Consider the following 19,295-nt stretch of genomic DNA (forward strand, 5'->3'; position numbering starts at 1 on the left):
TGATGAAGCAGAAAGTTAGAAGGAGCATGGGTCTCTGAAATCTGTGGAACCCCCAAACCAACCCTGCAAAGCTTATGCAAAAAAGCATGTATGTACAATAGAATATTACTCAGCCATAAGAAAAGAATGAAATAATGCCATTTGCAGCAACATGGATGGACCTAGAGATGATCATACTAAGTGAAGTAAGTCAGACAGACAAAGACAAATATCATATGATATTGCTTATAGGTGGAATCTAAAAATAAAAGATGCAAATGAATCTATTTACAAAACAGAAATAGACCCACAGACATAGAAAACAAACTTATGGCTACCAAAGGGGAAAGGGGAGAGAGATAAATTAGGAGTTTGGGATTAACACACATACACTACTAGATATAAAACAGATAAACAACAAGGACCTATACTATATAGCACAGGGAACTAGACTCAGTATTTTATAATAACCTATAAGGGAAAAGAATATGAAAAAGAATATATATATATGTGTGTATATATATATATATATATATATGTATGTATGTATAACTGAATCACTGTGCTGTACACCTGCAACTAACACAATATTGTAAATCAACTCTACTTCAATTAAAAAATAAGTAAATAAAAAATAAACAAGAAGGATCTAAAGGTTAACAACAACAACAAAAAAATCCCTGCCTTTATCTCATGGTCCTTCTACGGAGGAGAGGAGGGAAGGTGGAAAAGACAATACTTGTTCAGATTGGCCTAACCCTCTGAGGTAGGTATCATTAGTACCCCTTTCTAACCATGAAGAAACAGAGAGGGGTTCACTTTTACCAGAGTCACACAGCCCATAGGCAGTAGAGACAACGTGAGCCCAGGCAATCTGCCCCTAACCCCTGCACCATCCTGCCTGTCTCAGAAAGCTGTGAGCATACTAAATCTCCCCCCTCAGGACAAGGCGCCTCAGCCTTCAAGCATCTTCTAAGCAGAGGTGTGGTGTTGGAGAACGCACCGGTCAGGAAATGTCGACTATTCAGACTGCAAGTCAGAGGTGGGATGTCTGCTCAAACCAGTGAACTCGGCTGCCCAGTGGCAATTTCTCCTCTAGGGATTCTGCAGGCAGCTAACACCGAGGAGACGGGGAGGAGAGGAGATGAAAGGGGAAAATCCAAACAGGACCGTCCAAAGAATTCTCACCAGGGCTGATGGGCTTCACCCCAGAGAGATCAGCATCCCGCCTCTTGCGGCCGCCGTGGGCAGCTGGCTCGCTCACTCTCTCCCTGGTCCTCCAGGAAACCGAACACTCAGCAGGAGCGTCGTAGCTCCCCCGCCTATGGATCTCAGGGCTGGGGAGGAAGGACAGGGCAGGCCTGGCAACTAGTCTCAGGCACTAATGCAAGAATAAGTCGAGATGACAGATGGGCAGATCAGATCAGCTCAGCTCAGGCTGCCACCAAGGGCCCTGGAAAAATACACACATTCCCAAAGGGAAATCCGCATGCTGGCTAGCTCTACCTGGCATGTCATTAAACTAACCTGAAAGGGTCCAACATACCAAAAACGCTGCCCAAAACAAGATTAAAGTCTCAACTGTTCCTCCAACACATGCTCTGAGGCCTCCATGCAACACGATCCACCGTGACCACAACACCGAGGCCAAAACAAAGCCACCCTGAGGTCGCCGGTCCTCCTGGGAGTTGTGGACACAGCACGCTCTCTGCGGACACAGAATCCTGAGCGGGGACACAGAGGCCCAAGTGTCCACACATGCCCACTCGCCACAGACTCTCTCAGGGAGCCTGAGTCAAAATCATTTCCAACCTGGTCTGACCTTGTCAAGATCTGGCCTGGGGAAGCCGCTGGTGTTTTGCCACTGAGCTCAAGGAAACATGGAACCTCCCCAATTTTCTGGGGAAGAGGAGGTGTCAGCGAGTGGACAGAATTCCCAGTTTTGAGGTTTTTCTCGAAAGAATTTTTCTAGACGCAACTACCAACATGTCTCTAGTGGCCACGAAACAAATGAACACACAACAAAGAAATCAGGTAAGAAAAGTATCTACCTCAAAGGACTTTTCTGAGAATTAAATAAGTTATTATTTGTAAAATGCTTAGAACAGTGTCTGGCACACTGCTAGCAATATATATATTCCACATATTCCACATATATAAACAATATATATACGCAATTATTTCTCAACTAACATACTGAGGAGATACTTAGCAATTACCCTTAAAAAAATCCTCGTCTTATTTTTTTTTTTTTTCATTTTACAATTAAGGAAAGAGCTTTCATTTTATTATTTTTGTGGTTAGGAACAGCAGGTTATGGAATTTAATTTACTATATTCTAGTTGCTGAGCTAACAGCTCTGTGACATAGATATTATTTCTATTCTACCAATAAAGAAACAATATGCAGAAAGGAATCCTGGTCTTATTTTTTCAGGGGCATGTGTCTGTGATCTTGTACTGGATACACACCAGTTGTGACTCTCTACTCCCCAAGTCACATGACGACAGCAAACCTGTCAACACGTCAGAGCGAGTGGCATTCCACAAAGAGCACCACGTCCAAGGGCCTAATGGCTGCTCATCTCAATAATGAGATTTAGGAGGATGAAGATTAGTAAGTATCAACTGAATCCCAAACATCAACGGTATTTTCCAAATCTGATTTGAAATGTCCACTACACCATCTCTAGAACAAACATCTAACCCTTCTTTGCAAGACAGTTGAGCATTTCTTGCCAAGAAACTGTCACCTGATTCGCCGTTCTGACTCTTCCCATCCCTCAAAGAGGGGGAAACAGGAGAAAGAGAGGAATGAAGTGATGTGTGTTCTCCACAAACAGGGAAGGTCCAGCCTGAATTTTGAGCACTGGTGGCCACTGTTCGACCTTATTAATCTCCTCTCCCGTGGAGGCAACATGAGTTTGGGGGCTCCCCACTAAGCTGTGTGGTATTTCAAGGACGCGCTACAGACAGTGAACTCAAAGACGTAAATATCAAGGACGGGCAGCATGACAACTATTTCGTTTGCCTGGTCAGTTACTTGCCACTTCAGTTTGCAGAGCAAGAGCAAACAAAACAGTCCACTTCACAAAAAGCTAATCTCCTTTCAGTTGATTCTTCAAGTTTCTCACACCCTCCCCCAACCATCTCTTAAATTGTTTTTCATAAAATATATATGACCTGCCTGCTCCTACCACTCCCAGCCAGAATTCATCTCTCTTTCATCAACCCTCCCGCAGCCGACTGTTGGAGCTGAAAAAGTGGGAAATCGCTTGGCTTCCTATTATCATTATTACTGTTATTATTATCATCATCACCACCATCATCAGTTACACGACTATCTCTGCCACCTAAGCTGGAAACTCCTTTGGGGCCATGTTACTTGATTAAGAATCCCTCTGGGCTGGGCACAGTACCTCGCATATGAAGGAGGCAAATACAAGTTCCCTGATGGACCAAGGTGAAGGTCAGTAAACAAAAACGTGTCCCTTCATTATCATTTATTGGCCTCATTTACCTATTATCACCACCATCACAATCAGAATAGAAAGCTCTCTAAAGCCAAAACTATTCTCCATCACCAAGAACGTTTTTAGTACTCTATGAATACGCCTGAGACTCCACACCAGGATGGGAAACTTTGCTTTTGTGAAATCTCAAGTCAGTGACTCTGCATCTTACCCAGTGTACTTATCCCTGATTAAAGACCAGCCAGTCAGCAGAATAATCAATCCCCAACCATTCAGGACCTAGTTCATCCATCTGGGGACCACCCTGAGTCCCCAGTCCCCTCCCCAACTGGCCACTCCTCTCTGAACGGGAAGAAAAGAGAACCAGGTTGGCTCCACGCAGCTGACCAAGAGCAGATTGGATTCGACTTTCAGGGATAAGACAGGCTGCACCTGATGGTGACAATGATGGTGTTAGGTCATCCATGGCTAACAGAGAACTCCCTGAAGTTAAACTTGATTTTGAAGAACTGTCACTCAGGTCATTGAAGACAGCGTGCCTGCCAAACCCACTTCTGTAGAAGATTTTACGTCGAGAGAACTTTGATGGCTCTGGGAAGCTGAACATTTCCCCAGCCCTCTGGAGAATCAGGGAAACTACACAGCCCGCCTCTGAATTACCGATGTCATAATTTATTTAAAGGTCTCCCTTAGGTCATAGGTCACACCCCAGATGCAATGCCAGGTACCCACTCAAGGGTCTGTGACTAGGAGTAAAAGCAACATGGAGCCAATGGTTCCCGAGCATCTGCAGTGCAAGGGTCCTGTGGCCCCGAACCCAACCAGCACCCAGCACACCCAACACTCATCTGAGTCCTTATTTCATCATCTTATAAAATGCAGAGGTATTCTTCACTCCATTTTATGCAAATGAAACCTAAGGCTGGTAAATTTAAGTGACTTTCCTGTTATCTCTCAGCTAGTTTGTAAAAGGACCGGCTATTTGAACTTCTGATCCATGGTTTATTTCATTAAATGATAAGGTTTCCTAAACTTAGGTTTACATTCACTACCAGGCGTTCTTCTAGATGCTGGGGAAAGAGCAGTAAACAAAACAGATAATTCCTGCCTCATGGAGCTCTAGTGGGAGGACAGAAATTACAGACATATAAGCAAATATGTTAAGTATCCGTGAGCACTTTAGAAAAAAATAAAACAATACAGTGTCAGAAAGTGAAAAAAGGCTGCCATTTGGAGCATTCTAACGTCACCAGGTCAGGGAAGGCCTGTCTATACGTGGAGGATTTGAGCCGAGACCAGAAGGAAGAAGGTGAGGTGTGCCAGCTGAAGGAAATACTGTGTTCCAGGCAATAAGTACAATTTCAGAGGTGGGAGCAGGCTGGGCAAGCGGAAAAGAGCAGGAGAAAGCCCAGTGTAACAGGGGCAGACGAGTGAGGGGGCAAGTGATGGGAGCTGACTTGCGAGACAGCCAGGAGCCAGATCACGCAGGGCCTTGCAGACTGCGGTAAGGGCCTCTGATTTTACTCCAGATACGAGGGGAGGCTTCTGGAGGCTTCTGACGCTAGAGGATCACTCCAGAATGATGCTCAAGTGGGTGGCTGGAGAAGCGGGGAGGTCTGTTAAGAGCTAACTGCAACAGTCCAGGCAGAGATTTACGCCAGCAGATAACATGTAACGTGTACAGATAAGTAACACAGAATTTTCCAGCACAGCTAAAACAGTCACCCCGTTCTCCTCCACCTGCAGCCTGATAACTTGTTCCTCTATCAGCTGACTCAGAGGCAGGATGGCCAGCCTTGGGCGTGGGCGCAGGGCGTTTCCACTGTAAATGGCCTAGTTGTATTGACTGTGGTTCATGGGTGAGGATGAGGTTAAGGAAGGGACCGGCATTGACTTTGGTTTCTATTATTTTAAGATGTTTGCTTGCCTCCACACAGCCTGTGTGATTCTCTGGATTGTGGCCATCAATTCCCTGATCGAACAGTCCATTCCCATAGGCTAGGATGTGTTTTAAGTACTGGAGGATATTGATCTCCGATAGGTGATGGGGGCACTTTGGGGCAAAGAGGTGGAAGAGAAGATGGGCAGCTCCCCCCTCAGGCACTGCACGCAGCTTGGCTCTCCCTTAACTCGTGATCTGTAACCAACAAGAAACCTTGAAATCACTTCTCCAACAGCATCCATCAGAGAGAGGGGCCTGGTCAACAGCCACCCAATAACACTGACTGTAGCTCACTGGAGAGAAGTCGCACTTAGCTTAGAACGAGGTCTCTTGAAAGAATAAAACCTTACCACACAGCTGTATGGCTGTTGGCACAACTGACGCCATCTTGGCCCGTGTGGCTCCTCCTGTTCTCCGGCTGACCCTACCCAGGACTGTACTGCGCGGTAAATCGCCACTCTGTTGTCAGAGCCTTTGTAGGTAATAGTTAATAGACAGTGTTTAATAATCATTAGGACCAGGTGGCCTCCACGCTCTGTTAGTCCCCAAACAATGATGAAGACCTTCGCTGACATTCCCGGCACCCACGAAACCAGTTACCCATTCATAAAACTTGACTTAGGAAGGTACATCCTGTTTCCGAGCACCCACCCCCATACCCTAGGTTAACTATAAAACTGTCCCAACGTCCCCTCGGAGGTGTGGAGTGCAGCTGCGAACACTTCTGGGTCACTGTCTGCCCGATTCCACTCCTGTAAGTTACCCTCTAATAAACTGGTCCATTGATTACATGGAGGTGCCTGCCTCATTTTTCCATCTCAAGATACCTTCCCAGTTCAGAGGGCATTTTTCATTCCTTCCATCCTCCAACAATAGCATCAGGATTCTTAATAATGTTAATTTTCGTTTTTATAGACCGAGCTACGGGAACCCTCCCTAGAGGTTGATGAAGAAAGCAACCTGAGGGCTCATGTGGCCTCCTCAGGCGGCAGGGCCTGGCCTCTGGTGGTCTCTCAAAGCTTTGTTTCTACAGTCACTCTCCTTTATACTAAAGGCATACATCCTCTTATCACCAAGACCTCTAGTTTCTAACCAGTGTTCTCTACCAAGGGAAATATGTCGGCGTTCACCCAGAACACCCTCCTGATTTGCTTTCCGGTCTTGTGCATTGTTTTCTGAGGCTGTTTCTGAGGCACCTGGAGATTAGTCCTGGGAAAGAGAACAAGATAATGGAAAATAAAAGATTCCATTAACTCGATGACTCTTGTGGCTAATGGAAGCTATGGCTGGTGCAGCTCAGAGTTAAAAATAAAAAAGGAGAGGGGAGGGGGACTGCTCACTAAATCATCTCCTCTCAGCAAATTATTTCATTAGCGAAAAAATGCAAATGACATTCCTACAGTGACTCACTGACTCAGCAGCGCCACTGTGGTACCCAGCAATTTCTGGTCAAACGGGCACTGTGATTCCACAGACCCTCAGTGTCCACGTCAGCTCTTCTTCCTGGGCCATTCTCCACATGTTGGGCAACTCTGCCATCTGTGAACCTCACATCCATCTCCCTGAATGGCTGCCACTCTGAGTAGCAGCTTCGAAACCGACCACCTAACATCCTTTAAAAAAAAAAAAAATCTGAGAATTTGGAGGCACTGAAAAGCAAAGTCCAAGAAAACCAAGGGGCCGCTGCCCTGGAGAGGTGAGGAAAACCAATAGCATCGTAACTCCCTGCTCTTTCAATACAGGGACACGTGCTCCAGGAAGGGACAAGGCAATTGCAGAATTCAGAGGCCAGGTCTCCAGAGACACTCCCCACTCCACTGTTCTTGGCAAACAGAATGTGAGCTGGATCAGTACTTTTGAAATACCGCTCGGTCTTCCACTGCAAAATGTCCCTTCCTTCAACTGCATCCCTAAGTCTCCTAAGCCTTACCAATATTTATAGCATGCTTCTTTTACCTTCCACTTCAATTTAATCCACACTTCATAAATTAAAGGGCCCCTATTTCCTTTATTCCAACCATTCTGTAAGCCAGCAGGCCCTTATTTCAAACACAGACCAGAATAAAATGTTCTCCTTAATCAAAGATTATTTCAAGGTCTGCCACACTTGGGCTATTACTTTGATTCTTTGCATCACAATGGTACAGCCTTTCAGGACACCAAAGCAGGGTTCATATTAAATGCAACACCCACAGGGAACTCGGCTAATGCCCCGCCTGCTTCAGCCTTCAGATCTGTAAGGACACTCACAGCTGACACTCAGGGCCAATGGCAGAGGCCCTAGAACAGGAGTTGCAAACTTTTTCTGGAAAGGTCCCAAAAGTAAATATTTTAAGCTCAGTGGGCCACAGAGTCTCTGCCTTAACTACTCAACTCTGCTAATGGAGCACAAAAGTACCCACAGACAAATGTAAATTGGTGCAGCCACTATGGAGAACACTATTGAGGTTCTTTAAAAAACTAAAAATAGAGTTACCATATGATCCAGCCATCCCACTCCTGGGCACATATCCAGAGGAAACTCTAATTCTAAAGATACACGCACCCCAACGTTCATTTGTAGCACTATTCACAACAGCCAAGGCATAGAAGCAACCTAAGTGTCCATTGACAGACAAATGGATAAAGATGTGGTACATATAAACAACGGAATATTACTCAGCTGTAAAAAGGAATGAAACTGGGTCATTTGTAGAGACGTGGATGGACCTAGAGATTGTCATACAGAGTGAAGTAAGTCAAAGAGAAAAACAAATATCGTATACTAACGCATACATGTGGAATCTAGAAAAATGGTACAGATGAACCTGTTTGCAAGGCAGAAATAGAGACACAGACATAGAGAACAAACGTATGGACACCAAGGGGGGAAAGGGGGGGTGGGATGAATTGGGAGACTGGGATTGACGTATATACATTAACTAATATGTATAAAATACTTAACTAATGAGAACCTGCTGTAGAGCACAGGGAACTCCACTTTGCTGTACAGTAGAAACTAACACAACACTGTAAAACAACTATATCCCAATTTTAAAAAAATTTTTAAGTAAATTAAATAAAATTTAAAAATAGTGAGTGACGGGCTTCCCTGGTGGCACAGTGGTTGAGAATCTGCCTGCCAATGCAGGGGACACGGGTTCGAGCCCTGGTCTGGGAAGATCCCACATGCCGCGGAGCAACTGGGCCCGTGAGCCACAGCTACTGAGCCTGCGCGTCTGGAGCCTGTGCTCCGCAACAAGAGAGGCCGCGATAGTGAGAGGCCCGCGCACCGCGATGAAGAGTGGCCCCCGCTCGCCGCAACTAGAGAAAGCCCTCGCACAGAAACAAAGACCCAACACAGCTAAAATTAAATTAATTAATTAATTTTTAAAAAAAATAGTGAGTGACAACTGATGTACACTTCAATCCAACCAGAATTTTGTTAATACCATATGGGTTAATATATCCTAGACTATGTGCTTCTAATTTACAACCAAGTAGATCAGGGGACTTAAACAACAGCCATGGAGTCCATACAGGCCTTTGTAAACCAAGTCAGAAGGTGGAAATGGCCGCATGAGTACAAATTTTATAAAAACAAATAAATAGAAAAGCAAAATCAAACAGTTCAATCTCTCTGTGCATGTATAAATTCAGGCTATCTTAGACCACAACCTAGCTTAGAAAACTTAGAAAACTGACTAGACAACATTTATATACATAAAACTTTGAAGAGTTTAGTTGTTCTAGACAGAAGCAATCATTCAGCACCCAAATGTGTACCATGCAGTTCTATGCCCCAGACCCTGTCACATTTCCACCCACCAAAATCTAGGGGAATGGAAAGATTCTCATATACTTGGAAAATTAAGAATGAAGCAGAGACTTCTCTTATTCCGTTCAGGCTTCTATAACAGAATACCACAGACTGGCTGGCTTATAAACAACAGACATTTCTCTCTCACAGTTCTGGAGGCTGGGAGTCCAAAGTCAAGGTGCAGCAGATTCAGTGTCTGGTGAGAGCCCACATCCTGGTTCACAGACAGCTTTTTGCTGAGTCCTGCCAAGGTAGAAGGGGCAAGGGAGCTGTCTGAGGTCTCTATACAAGAGCACTAATCCCATTCAGGAGGGCTCTACCCTCATGACCTAATTACCCTATCAAAGGCTCCACCTTTTAATACCATCACATTGGGATTAGGCTTCAACATATGAATTGGGGGAGGGAGGAAAGGGGACACATTCAGTCTATGACAAAACTACAGCCATTTCTTCCTTTTGTTTTTAAGCCAGTCCTAAACCAAGCTCGGTTCCCAAAGTGTTCTATGTGTTGTTAGGTGTCAGTGAATAAAAAGGTGCTATCATCAGCTAAGTTTGAAAAACTCAGCTAAAGCGAAACTGAACCAAGCATCAGTTTCTCTACTGTATGACTTACCAGAGTCTATAAATATGCTTGTGTTTGTTGTGCAGCCCTACAAGGATATCCAGCAGGCAGTGTTTTCCAAACTTACAAACCATAGTAAGTTTTTTTTTTTTTGGTGGGGGGCAATATATCTCATGGGACTAGTGTTCCATGGAACTTGCTCTGGGAAATTTCATAGCAAAAATATATCCAAGATGGGATTCTCATTTCCCCATATGTGGGATTATTTGAGCCTGGGACTCTAGTCCTTAGTATCAAATTTTTCTATACCAAAACCAGACAAAGACACCACCAAAAAAGAAAATTACAGGCCAATATCTTTGATGAATATAGATGCAAAAATTCTCAACAAAATATTAGCAAACCAAATCCAACAACACATAAAAAAAGACCATATACCACGACCAAGTTGGATTCGTCCCAAGTTCAGAAGGATGGTTGAACGTACGCAAATCAATGTGATACACCACATCAACAAAAGAAAAGACAAAAAACTAAATTTTTCTAGTTTCCTAGAATGAAGCAGTTGAAATAGGAAGATTACTAGAATCTACTTGACCCATTATGCTATCTAAGTGGCCACTACTCACATGTGGCTATTTACACTCAAATTGATTAAAATTAAGTAAAATTTAAAGCTCCTCAATACCCACAGCATGGTTACGGGCTACCGTACTGAACAGCATACCTATGGGTCATTTCCATCATTGCAGAAGATTCTATTGGACAGCACTGCACTAGAATCTACGCTTCCTGTATTCAGGGAAGTGTCTGTTGTGTTTTCTACTGTATGCGCACCTGCACCCAACACAGTGTTTTGAACACAGCATTTAATAAATTGTTGTTGAATGAGAACAGGGTAAAAATTATCATGAATAAGACTTGCCCTGCTCTGCAGTTATTCCAACCACACCCTCTCCCCTCCCAACTCCTGTCCTCAAATTCTCTGGTGACCGACCTCACAGCATCCCCTCAGCACAGAGGGACCTTGAGGGCATTATGCTAAGTGAAGTAAGTCAGACAAAGACAAATCTACATGATCACATTTATACATGGAAACTAAAAAAGCCAAACTCATAGAAACAGAGAGTAGATTGGTGGTCGCCAAGGGCTAGGGTGTGGAAGAATGTGGAATGCTGGTCAAATCCCACAAGTATAAGTTCATACCTCAAGTACAAACTTCCAGTTATAAGATGAATAAGTTCTGAGGATCTAATGTACAGCATGGCGACTATAGTTAACAATACTGTATCACATACTTGAAAGTTGCTGAGAGCAAATCTTAACTGTTCACACACAAACACACACACACACAGTAATTATGTGAAGTGATCGATGTGTTGACTAACCTTATTGTGGCAATTATTTTGCAATGTATAAGTGCATCAAATCATCACATCTTACACCTGAAACTTATACAACATTACATGTCTGTCAGTTACATCTCATTAAGCTGGAAAAAAATCTCCTTACCATGGATCCAGCACTGTCTCTAGTAAGTCAATAATTAATGCACAGTATTTATTTACTCTCAATGCCATGGCTCAAATTCTATCAAAAAGTCTAAAACACACATTGATAGATACTCAGTTCTACTCAGAGGGCCTACATTCTAGAACGTTTCAAAGTTAGTCAACATGCAAAAACATATTTCCTCAATTTTAGAGTAACCATAAAATGTTCCTTCTTGGTTTTTCTTCCTGGTTGGATGCATCTGGCAGGTTTTAGAGTGAGTGGCCAGCCCCCTGCCTCTAAAATCAGAGGGGTCAAGTGTGACAAGAGGTCTCCTACAGACATTATGCCTCTGTTTTTGTGAGCAGAGCATAAGTGAGATATCCTACACTTTCTTGAGAAACCAACCTCCCGGGGCTTCCCTGGTGGCACAGTGGTTGAGAATCCGCCTGCCGATGCACGAGACACGGGTTCGAGCCCTGATCGGGGAGGATCCCATGTGCCGCGGAGCAACTGAGCCCATGCGCCACAACCACTGAGCCTGCGCTCTAGAGCCCACGAGCCACAACTACTGAAGCCCGTGCACCTAGAGCCCGTGCTCCGCAACAAGAGAAGCCACCGCAATGAGAAGCCCGGGCACCACAACGAAGAGTAGCTCCCGCTCGCCGCAACTAGAGAAAGCCCGCGCACAGCAACGAAGACCCAACACAGCCAAAAATAAATAAATTAATTAAAAAAAAAAAAAAAGGAAACCAACCTCCCTCTAAATTGACTCACAGTCAATTTTTTTACCACCATCCCCTAAAATGATCATTTCCCAGAGTCCACCACTCACCACGGATCATGTTAATCAGCACAATAGAAATGTAAATGTTTGTTCCACTCAATACTCTTAGAAGACTGAAGTGGACACTTGCACAATCACCTTCCCTCCCCCCACTGCCCCAACATAAAAGCTTTACAAATCTGTGATTAATTACTTCTCAGGCACCTGTTAATCTCCCTTCCTCTTTCCAATTAGCCAAACCAAGATCAGTGGGTTTTCGGGTTCCTGCTGAAGAACCCAATTGGGTTGATTCAGCCACCTGGCCCTTCCCTAAAAATGGACATCTATCTCTCCGTTTCCATCTTAATTTTAACTTTTCTGTTTAATAAATATTTTTAAATTCTTTTTCAAAATCTTTTCTATTATGGTTTATCACAGGATATCGAATATAGTTCCCTATGCTATACAGTAGGACCTTGTTGTTTATCCACCCTATATATACTAGTTGGCATCTTCTAATCCCAAACTTCCAATCCAACCCTCTCCCAACCCCCTCCCTCTTGGCAACTACAAATCTGTTCTCTATGTCTGTGAGTCTGTTTGTTTCATAGATAGATTCATTTGTGTCATATTTTGTTTGTTTGTTTTTATTTTTATTTATTTAATTTTTGGCTGCGCTGGGTCTTCGTTGAGGTGCACGGGCTCTTCATTGCAGCACGCAGGCTTTTCTAGTTGTGGCGCATGGGCTCCAGAGTGTGTGGGCTCAGTAGTTGCAGCGCACAGGCTCTCTAGTTGTGGCACATGGGCTCCAGAGCCTGCAGGCTCTCTTAGTTCCCCCACCAGGGATCGAACCTGCATTCCCTACATTGGAAAGCAGACTGTTAACCACTGGACCACCAGGGAAGTCCCTGTGTCATATTTTTTTATTTATTTATTTTTTAAGTTTTATTTATTTATTATTTATCTTTTTTTTTTTTGGCTGCATTGGGTCTTAGTTGCAGCACGCGGGATCTTCATTGAGGCACATGGGATCTTTCGTTGCAGCACACAGTCTCTCCGTTGCGGCATGCGGGTTTCTCTGTAGTTGTGCAGGTTTTCTCTTCTCTAGTTGTGGCGCGCAGGCTCCAGAGCACGTGGGCTCTGTAGTTTGTGGCACGCGGGCTCTCTAGTTGAGGCGCTCAAGCTCGGTAGTTGTGGCACACAGGCTTCGCTGCCCCGTGGCATGTGAGATCTTAGTTCCCTGACCAGGGATCAAACCCGCGTCCCCTGCATTGGAAGGCGGATTCTTTACCACTGGACTGTCAGAGAAGTTCCCCCTGTGTCATATTTTAGATTTCACATATAAGTGACATCATATGGTATTTGTCTTTCTGACTTACTGTGCTTGTTTAATACATGTTTTTATTGTAAGCCTCAACTCCCATTAAGAAATACACGGACTAAATATATGTTGCTAAGGCTATCTCTTTTATTGTAATATTTAGATTTCGATAAATCTATCGCAACTCCTGAGATGACTCCACTCCCTAACTCCAGGCCTCTGCTCAGACTGCACCTTCTACGTGGAATGCCCTGCCCTGCCCACCTGACAGACCCACCTCTGTCCTGAGCTCTGTCCTGCTGCCCCCAGAGAGCTTCAACCACCCCCTCCTTTGCCTCTACACAGATTTCCACTAGGGCTTTTATAACAGTTTAGTATCAATGTAAGTCTGACACATCAAACACATTCAGAATGGCACCTGGCAGAGGAAAAGACCAAACTGAAACACAGATCACTTCAGTAGGGCTCCTTCACTGCAAATAACAGAAACTAATTTGAACTTGCTTCAGCAAACCCAGGGGTGACTTACTAAGGGGGTTCAAGGCATCTCATAGAAGCCAAGGGAGGTGGCCAGGCCTTAGGAAGGCCCTGGAAGCAAAGACTGGAAATCCAGACAACAGAGAGGAAGTGTCCCCTCTCTCTCTGATTCTAATCTCTGTTTCTCCAGAGATGAACATAACTGTTCCAGCTCCTGCGGGGGCACCTTGTAGAGTTCCAGCAAGAACCCACCTTGATTGCCCATCTCTGCAATTCAAAATTTCTAAGAGAGGGGAATAAACAAGTGTTCGTGGGAGGCAATCCACAAAGAAGGAGGAATGGCTTCCAGAATGTGTCTCCAATGGGGATTCCTATCCTGGGCTGGAGAAAACAAGGCTGTAGACACAGGCAGGGCGGCACTGCCCCCCAAAGCAGGCTGTGCAGAAAGTCTGAACAAACACACTTTCTTTTTTTTTTTTTGGTGGTTTCTTTTTTTTTTAATTAAAGTATAGTTGATTTACAATGTTTCAGGTGTACAGCACAGTGATTCAGTCATACATCTATATCTATCTATCTATTCTTTTTCAGGTTCTTTTTCCTTATAAGTTATTACAAAATATTGAGTGGAGTTCCCTGGGCTATACAGTAGGTCCTTGTTTATCTATTTTATATATAGTGGTGTGTATCTGTTAATCCCAAACTCCTAATTTATCCTTCCCCTCCCCTCCAACACACTATCATAATTATCCTCTCCTTTATTCCAAAGAGAGGTCCACCTTCCTGAACCTCCTAGAGCAGCAGAATAATGACCATAAGCTCTGAATGGCTGGTCATTCTCAGTGGAAACTTACTTCAGAGAGTCAAACGTAAAGAGGGAGGTTGTTTGTTTGTTTGTTTTGGTCACGCTGTGTGGCTTAGTTCCCCGACCAAGGATTGAACCCGGGCCCTCGGCAGTGAAAGTGCAGAGTCCTAACCACTGGACCGCCAGGGAATTCCCATGTAAAGAATTTTTTAAATGGAAGGAGGAAAAGGTAAAACTGTAGAGAAAGCAAACAGATCAGTGGTTGTCAATGGTCTGGGGGGAAAAGGGGAGAAATAAATAGGTGGAGCATAGGGCATTTCAGGGTGGTGAAAGTATTCTGTATGATGCTATAATGGTGGATATGGCATGCATTTGTCAAAACCCATAGAACGTACGACACAAACAGTGAACCCTGATGTATGCAGATTAAGAAAGAAATTAGGAGGTCAGGGATTTCAGGAAAGAAGCCAGACTGTGACAAGAGAATCTAACTGTATTACAAATGTATGAAACAACCTCACTGAAGGGAGTGGGGAGAAGTGCTGACCTAAGTAACTTTGGAAATGAGTGGAATTTGTCAGACTAAAGGCAAAAGAAACTACACCTAAGCACTTATTCTCCTTGATAAAGTTGTTTCCCACGGGGCCTATTAGTTAACAATTCTGATACTACTATACACGTACAATGGAATTGAACAATTAAGTAAATGGATGTCAGAAGGTAAAATCCAAGTTTCTCACTGTTGAACTGGGGGTTTACAGATAAACAAGAGGAGGAGTCTAGAATGGTCCATATGGTAATGGATCAGAGTTGGAGATATCAGTAATGTTAAAAACGAGTTAAACTCATGTATAGATACAGAAGTTTACGCATATATATATACACACACGCGCACGTGCGCGCGCACACACACGTGCGGCTTAGTATACACACACATTTTTTTTTCCCTCTGTCAGCTGAGAGGTGCTAAGACAAAATGACACCCCATCAGCAGCAAGCACACTTAGCACCCAGATCTTGGTTTCTAACACCATTCTCCAATAAAAGGAACCAGAGCTCCTTGGAAAAATGGCTGATGCTAGGACTGGGGCAGGAAATACACAAGAGGAGCCTGGAGGGTCTTGCAGTGCCAGAAAGAAGGAAGTGCTCAAAAACAAACAAACAAAAAGGCCACAAGGATAGGGGCGTGTCAAAATGACAAAGAAGCCAACTGAAAGAACTTCCAAGGGTCAAAGCTGGAACAATTTTAGCAACAAAATAAAGTAATATTGGACCATAACCCAAAGTTAAAAGTAAATACCCATGATTCCACACTGATATGAATAAATGATTAAATGGAGGCGAACAGACAAATCTTCCATGCACAAGAATTTTAAATAAATTATGTAAATACTCTTCCCCCAGGGAAGTAGAGCATAACTCTCCACTCCTTAAGTGTGGGCTGCACATAATGACTTCCTTCCAAAGAGCACAGTATGAAAAGGGCGGGGGAAAGAGAAGCTTCACAGTGGAGAGAGCTGACAATCACTACTTTCCAGCCAGGCAATCAAAGTTAACGGCAACAGTTATGAATCGTGTTGATACATGTACCCTTGTTATGATGGGATGAAAATGCCTCTTTATCTTTGTGCTCTTCCTCCCCAAACCCATCACCGCAGTCTAATCATGAGAAAAACATCAAACAAATTCCAACACGAGGCATCCTACAATATACCTGACTGGCACTGCTCAAAATTGTCAAAGTTGTCAAAAACAAAAAAAGTCGAAGAAACTGTCACAATCAAGACAAGACTGGTAAATGAAATGTGGTATCCAGGGTGGGATTCTGGAGCAGAAAAAGGACATTAGGTTAAAAAAAAAAAGAAATCTGAACAAACTATATACTTTAGTTAATAATAAGGTGTCGAGGGGACTTCCCTGGCGGTCCAGTGGTTAGGACTCCAAGCTTCTACTGCAGGGGGCATGTGTTCGATCCCTGGTTGGGGAACTAAGATCCTGCCTGATGCACAGCACCTTCCAAAAAAAAAAAAAAGTGTCAATACTGGTTCATTAATTGTAACAAATGTACCACATTAATGTAGGATGTTAATTACAGAGATGTTGTGTGGGTGGCATAGGGAATATACAGGAACTCTCTGTACCAGCTGCTTAATTCTTCTGTAAACCCAAAACTGTTCTTTAAAAAGTCTATGAATTTTTTAGAAGTGGGAGGAAAGAGAAGAGTCAGACCAAGGATCTGGGGCGTCAGTGTTCAGTGTTACAGTGACCTGGTCCCCAGCCCAGCTGGCTTCACGTGTGGCTCCATCTTGCTGGGATGGGATGCTTTTTTTTCTTTTTTTTTTTAAAGGTTTTTTTGTTTTGTTTTGTTTTATTAAATTTTTGACGCAAGCCTCAGGATCTTAGCTCCCCGACCAGGGATCGAACTCGTGTCCTCGGCAGTGAAAGTGCAGAGTCCTAACCCCTGGACTGCCAGAGAATTCCCTTGGGGTGAAATTCTTCGTCTCACAAATGCACCCAAATCCGGCCAAACCTCTTTAACTCAAAGATGTAGCTACCGGCAATTAGCAACAAGAACTTCCTAAAGCACAGAACAGAAGCTATTTTAAGTGACACCAGGAATTTCCAGAAAAATCTCAAGCAGTTAATGTCAGGGGTTCACAGGGTATAAAGATCACTTGGGGCTTTAAAGGAGCAAATGAGAGATGAAGGAAACCCTTGTGTGAACACTTCACAAAAAAAGAACAGGGGCAAGGACCATAGAGGACTAAAAAGCACTCTTCATTTATGTGAACTGGTTTCCTAGGGTAACCATTCTCTTTTTATTGGAGAATCCTTGAAGGCAAGCAGCCAAATTCCACAAAAAGCCAAGCTATCCAGTCTGATTTTGGAAAGGGGGCAGGAGGCCACCAATTCTGGTTAATTAACACTGTCTCTGGCTAATAGCTGGCTGTCCCTGGCTGTCTCGCCAAAGGTCCTGTTACTGCCCACACCAGTATGCAGCTTGTCACGAGTCAGAATGCAAGAGTCACTCTGAAAGGCAATAAACAAACAAACATGGCCATTAAAATGAGGGGAGACCAGAAAATTATGAGGAGGAAATGCACTAGGCCGACCAAACACTACCTCTTTTTCCTCCTGTATTTTTAAAAGCTAAAAATATTCTCCAACATACAAATTCATGTAAAACAACACTTTTCTCTAAAAAAAAAAAGGCTTGAAAAAAAAACTTAAAGTGTGACATATATTTGTCCTTTATGGCTTTGACTCTGGAGTTGGAAAAAGCCGCCAGACACGCTCCACAGCCAACAGGGCAGCAGTGTCACAGACACCCAGGATGGAGTGAGCCCCACCACGCACTCAGCCCGTCAGCATGTCCCCGTGAGATCAGTAACGGATCCAGTGAGTACATTCAAGACTTCCTGGAAGACAGAAAAGCCAAGTTCTGAGCATTACGGCTCCCTCAGGTAAAATCCTGGGTAACACCATTTCTACTGCGAGACTGAAAACACAAGCCTCACTTGGAACAAGTACATGTACTAAAAACAGCATAATTTAGTCCATTTGGAAATTATCTTTGCCAGAGTGAAGATGTGAAAAATACCTGAGTGATTTAGTGATTTTATGAGAAAAGTTATCTTATTCACTTCAGGCATTGCAGGCTGTAGGGCATCTGTGACAACTACTCACTGCCTTTGGAGCGCTCAACGGCCGTAGACAATAATAATGAATGGCCGGGGCTCTGTTCCAGTAAAACTTTACATAACAACAAGCAGCAGGCTAGATTTGACACACAGGATGTACTCTGCCAACTACTGAATTAGATAATTCATTCTCTCTCTCAAAGAGCTGCCATCCATTCAAATTTCAGGAACAGACCCAAACTTTTTTCATTCATAAGTCAGGAAGAAAATCTACATGAATCCTCTGAAAGTCTCCTTATTTCTTAAAGAAACTCAGCTGAAAGTCACACAATTGCAAACGGTACTGTAACAGAGAAGAACAAACCTGACTCCATATTGGACCTATTCCTTTAGCTCTAAACTTTGGGTTCTGTTGTCTGTACTTAGTCATGCTGGCTCTGCACCTTTTGTAAAAGAATGTTGCGTATAGCCTGAAATATATGGGACAGCCCTTTCTCAAGGCTCTGCCTCCCAGGCTTTTCCATTCACACAGAGATAAGACGTTGCAGAACAGAGAATAACATTTATCTTGGTGGTGGTTTACAAGAACACTGTGACCAGACCTACCTGGATAGCAGGATTCCTGTACCTAGAAGTTGCAACAACCAGCCACACCCCTTCCCCTTTCAGTACAAAAGCTGCCTGAATTCTAATTTGGGTAAGATGGTTCTTTGGGACACTAGTCTACCCTCTTCTCGGTCTGCTGGCTTTCCAAATAAAGTCACTATTCCTTGCCCCAACACCCTGCCTCTCGATTTACTGGCCTGTCGTGCGGCGAGCGGTATGAGCTTAGACTCAGTAACAATACCTGGATGTAACCAAGCAAAACTTGGCCAAGAATAACTTCTCAGGGAACTATTTTCTCTAAGGGGAAGTGTTTGGGAGATGCACACACCATATGGATCAAACCGAAACTGCTCAAGGGCCCAGAAAGCTTACCTTCCCTGTGGCTGTCTTCCTAACACATTCCCTCATGTGGAAGCTTTGAAATGGTTCCTAGAA

The 19,295-nt window shown here is 43.8% G+C and overlaps 1 protein-coding gene across 4 annotated transcripts in view; it reads right to left on the reverse strand.

The window, feature by feature from the left end:
* Positions 1-19,295, reverse strand: part of OSBPL10 (oxysterol binding protein like 10) — a 381,826-nt gene that overhangs the window by 222,834 nt on the left and 139,697 nt on the right. The gene's annotated exons all lie outside the window — the stretch shown is intronic.

The sequence above is a fragment of the Balaenoptera physalus genome, assembly GCF_965194825.1.
Source record: "Balaenoptera physalus genome assembly, chromosome: 11".
NCBI lineage: Eukaryota > Metazoa > Chordata > Mammalia > Artiodactyla > Balaenopteridae > Balaenoptera > Balaenoptera physalus.